The 4,868-nt window shown below is 42.7% G+C and overlaps 1 long non-coding RNA gene across 1 annotated transcript; it reads right to left on the reverse strand.

Annotated features, from left to right (window-relative positions):
* Positions 1-831: 831 nt before the first annotated feature.
* LOC133365188 (uncharacterized) lies at positions 832-3,490 on the reverse strand. The gene is made up of 2 exons (XR_009758122.1): positions 2,967-3,490; positions 832-1,681 (listed from the first exon to the last, which is right to left on the reverse strand). It is a non-coding gene; the product is annotated as an uncharacterized LOC133365188 (long non-coding RNA).
* Between the last annotated feature and the right edge of the window lie 1,378 nt (positions 3,491-4,868).

Here is a 4,868-nt window from a genome sequence, read left to right on the forward strand (position 1 = left end):
ATAAAATATGTTTTGTTGATTAGCTATCCACCTTTAAACCAATTACAGAGCAATCCAAATCCTGGCCAAGCAGCAGTGCAGTGTGAGGATGTGGCATAGTTTGCTGTATTTGCAGCCCCTTGGCTCACAGCAGCCAGGGAGGTAGGTGGGAAGCAGGCAAAAGCCTGCTCCGACCTATTAAGGTCTGGTACTGTAGTAACAATGTAGCCTAGATCAGGCCCAATGCCTCAGTTAATGGAAGTGGGACTGGCTCAAGATCTAGCAGATCCTGGGCCAGCTAAGCCCCTTCCCCACTATGTCCTGTTTTGGGGCTTTCCAGGGGCTGCCAGTAGTACTTCTGGCCACCTTACTTTCAGTGGAATGGAGAGCTCTGCAACGGTGGAGTGACACTAGCCTCACTCTGCAAGTAGAGGCTGGTGGAGCTGTTCTGGTCTGGACATTTACTGATCATAGGTTAGGTCCAACTAGACACTAATTGAGGCTGCAGTCCTATACCAACTCACCTGGGAGTAAGTCCCACTGAAATCAACGGGGCTTACTTCTGAGGAAACTTTATAACATTAGAATCATTTAGGGTTTTTGTGACATACATAGGACAGTTTAATTTTAAAAAATAACTATAGCAGAGATCATTGGGAATATCTGATGCTGTATTATTGCTAAAGCTAAGCAGATGTGGACCTGATCCAGCCCTTGGACAGGAGACTACTGTGCTTCCCTTGTCAGACCAGGATATAAATATATAATGGGTTAAATCCAGCCTAAGTTAGTTACAGTTACTTCCCATTAAAACGTATGTGAAAAAATGATTATTACTTAAGTATAATTGCATTTAATGGGAACTAAGTGCAACCAAGTGCAATAAATACTGTAATAAACTATAGAGGGATGGCATTTGGGTCTGAAATGATCCCCAGTGGTTAATTCTTCTAAGGTGAGAAAGGCTATTTTATTAAATGGAAAGCGTCCTAGAGGTATGAACAAAAATAAGACCTCTGAACTGTACAATGGTTAAATTAAACACTCAACAAAGCTTAAGCAGACACAAATAAACTTGTGTTATGGTGTATAAACAACTGAATGTGAATAAGGCAATAATTGAGATGCAAAGTTCTGTGTTTCATACTTATTTGCAGCAGATTTGCAGTCAAAGCAGTAAGCAGAATTTCAAGTGCAGCTCTATTTGATATGGAACACAGACAAAATCTACATTCTCAGGGTGTACCATTACCATTTAGGACAATAAAACCCATTGAATGTTGTCACATAATCTAAAATCCTTCACTTACTCACCCCCAGACACCTCCAGTTCAAAAGCAAGACTAAATTGTACAGAGTAAACATATTTGTTATGTATTATATTAAAATATTTTACTGATTGCAAACTTTGCCTTTTATTTTGCAAAATTTTGATATTTTTGATTAGCAGTTTATACATGGACATGTTAAACACGTACTGGGGAGGCAGTCCACCCCAAGAGTATTAAGTGCTGTGATGTCAAGGCATTCAATCTTCAGAGTCTACAGATAATTATGAAAGACATATCTGCAACCACAATAAGCACTTCTTCCCACATTCAATGCTTCCCACATTTTTCATGATGTCATATCACATCAAACATTTATGAAGATGGAAGGCTGAAATTGAGGTCATCCAATGCTCAGTACATTTCTTATTGCTCTGGAATACAAAGAAGGAATGAGAAGGAATAAACACTGTATTTATCATGTTTAAAATAAAAATAAAATGAAGTTTATTTACAGTGCAGGAAAACAAAAACCATATGTAATATAATGTGAGGAATGTATAACATCTCCTTCTTTCATTCTACATAGTGTATGGCTACACAAGTGTGTTATCAGAGTGCTAAATTACAACAGCCTGTACCCCATCTTGACCAAAGTAATTCCAGCCCCAGTGCTACAGTAATTTGCATAGCCTACTTTTAAAAATGGTTTCCATGTGAAAATGCACTAGTTTTACATTTCCCTCTGTTGAGTCTTTTTGCCTCCAGCTTCCTTTTGTTTTCAAGATGCCTAACTATGCACTGGAGAACAAGCAGAGGTTAGCAATTATTGTACTTGGCAGCAAGCTCATTTCAATTTGCATAAAATATTAATCTATCTGGGTAAACATATCCCCAGATTTTCTATCTTAAGCTTCTATAGGCCCATAGAAAGCTGTTATAAATAGCACAACTGCTCTTTGTAAATGAGGTTCACTGTAAATGGGGGGGGAATCTACAGCTGATGTATAAACATCATAATCGCACCTCAGTTCAAACACCCCTTGACTCCAATGCACCACAGCATTCCTGATCAAGCACAGTTCTCCATACACCTCAAAGGCCCATGCAGCATCAGGTGCCCTTCATGTGTATAGAATTGCTTCTTCCATTTTTTAAAAAATGAAAAGCACCTTTGAGAGAGGAGAACTAAGAACCGAAAGAGAGTGAGGAGATGGGTCCTTAGTCTTTCTCTGCCAGCCATTATTCTAAATTGCCCCTCTGTGCCTTTCCCTCCAAAAGGTTCCTACTATGCTATACCACTTCACTCTAAAATCTTCTTTCCAAACTGTTATTCATTTTTAAGAATGGCATCTGAGCATAGTTATTCTTGTTTGTGCACACTATGAAGTTAGCCCCTACCAATAGAGTGATCCCACTTATCTAAATGGCAACATGCATTCACAGACTGGATACAGAGGTTTACAGAAAACAACCTAACTGATTAATATATAAAGCTTCCTAATACTGAGTCAGACCATTGGCTCATCTAGCTAAGTACAACTTCTCTGACTGGCAGCAGTCTTCCAAGGCTTCCAGCAAAGGTTTTTCCTAGCCCTTCTGCTTGATATTCTTCTGAATGGTGATGCCATGGACCGGATTTGGAACCTTCTGTATGCAAGGAATACACTCCGTTAGTAAGCTATGTCCCCAGTTCAGGCACTAAACTGAAAAACCTACCTGTTGTCAAAGTGCATTCACTCAAAATAGACCAGGAATCATTTTCTTCTATCTATATTGTATTGCAGTTGTGACAGATAACCCTTTGGCACTGATTGGCTGAGCCGCATGGAATGTTCCTTTGCTCAGGAAACTGAGCAGTTTTCAGGCCGAGTTCTCTGAGGAAGAGAAAGTTATCCACTTGGCAGAGATTACAACTTTGCATTGGGCCAAGCTGAGGATTGGGAGGTGGTTTGGGGACACAGGAAAGGGCAGGAATCTCAGAAGTGGGGTGGTGGTGAAGGCAATAAACTGAGAAAGAGAAACCTGAAGAAACAGAAAATGAAAGGGAAGAGGAAGGATTGACGAAAACGGCAGAGCAGAGAGTGAACTGAGGCAAGAATGGGCTAATCAGAAAACAGGGCTCAGAAGAAACTTGATAGTGCTTAAAATAAGGAAGGGCTTTATTCTATGTGGGTGGGGAAGAACAGTACTAAGGTGACTAAAGGAAATGGGACAAGGCAGGTAGGTAGGGTTGCCAGGTTCAGGGCCTGAGACTGATTCTGTATCTTTAGGAGAAGACAAAGTCAGCCAAGTGCAGGTGTTCTTGCAACCCTGTAATAGGAAAAACCACAAGGTGGAATTCTCCCTTCCCCCTGCACAACTTTTAAAGATACAGAAGACCTCTTGGAGGCCGGGCTGACTTTCTCTTCTCCTAAAGATACAGGATCAGTCTCAGGCCATGAACCTGGCAACCCTACGAGGTAGGCAGTGGCCCACAATGGTCTAACCTAACAAAACAACAAGGGGTAGAGCCATGTAGTTGAGGGGAAAAAAAATAAGAATCAAGGAAAAAGAAGGACCTCAGCCAAAATGGAAAATTAGGTTGTAGACTATTGGCAGGAAAGAAATGGGCAGACAAGGAAGATCTAGAAGGCTGAGGACTAGGAAATTAAGGGAGCTTCTGGGTGCTATGACCTGAGACTAGACCAGAGATGGGAAACCTCAAGCCTGGGGGCCGAATATGGCCCTCCAGCTCTCTCTCTCTGTCCCTAAGGACTATCTCCAGGCCATGCCCTTCTGCAGGCCACATCCCCCACTGAACCTATTTCATGCCCTCCTTTAATGCTTTTGCCTGGCTGGAATGTACCCTTGAACTGTGATAATGCCTCTTGCTTGCCTAGATGGAAAGATGTGTGTCCATGCGTGCATGTGTCAGAAGTGGTTCACCTGGCAGGGCAGAGCCACATGTAAGCTTTCCATCAGTGGCATTTGCCAGGAAGGAGGGGGGGCAGCAGCGAGGTCAGGGGTGTGCAGGTGCACTGACAGAGCCAATCCAGCATTCCTTTTGGTGTGTCTACACAAACATGACCTCATAATCACCTTGCCCTTCCCTCTGTCGGTAAGCTAGCATTGTGGCTTCACCGAACCAGGTGAGAAGCTTTGGGTGTGTGCAGAAACCTCGTGATTTTGTGTGACTGGAATGTAGCCTACTGTACAAAGATAAGAGTTACATTTGTTGGTCTGCTCTGGCCACACCTAGCACTGGCATTTGGCCCCTGGAAGGTTGCTCATGTTAGAATGTGGTCCTCACGCTGAAAAAGCTTCCCTACCCCTGGTCTAGACTCTGATGGGAAATCTGCCAGTTGTGGCTTCCATTGTCTTAGGGACATCATCAACTGACTTATACCAGATCAGACCATTTGTCCATCTGGCCCAGTACTCTCTTCTGATTGGCAGTGGCTTTCTGAGTTTTCAGACAGAGAACCGCCTGCTACTTCGTCTTGTTTTTGACTAGAAATGCTAGGGACTGAATCTTGGACCTTCAGTATGCTACCTCTGAGTGTTCTACCACTGGGCTATGGCCTCTCTCTGTCACTGCAGCACTGTGATCTTGTAAACCTAAGCAAGGGCCCAAAAGCA

Source organism: Rhineura floridana, chromosome 10, assembly GCF_030035675.1.
Source record: "Rhineura floridana isolate rRhiFlo1 chromosome 10, rRhiFlo1.hap2, whole genome shotgun sequence".
Classification (NCBI taxonomy): domain Eukaryota; kingdom Metazoa; phylum Chordata; class Lepidosauria; order Squamata; family Rhineuridae; genus Rhineura; species Rhineura floridana.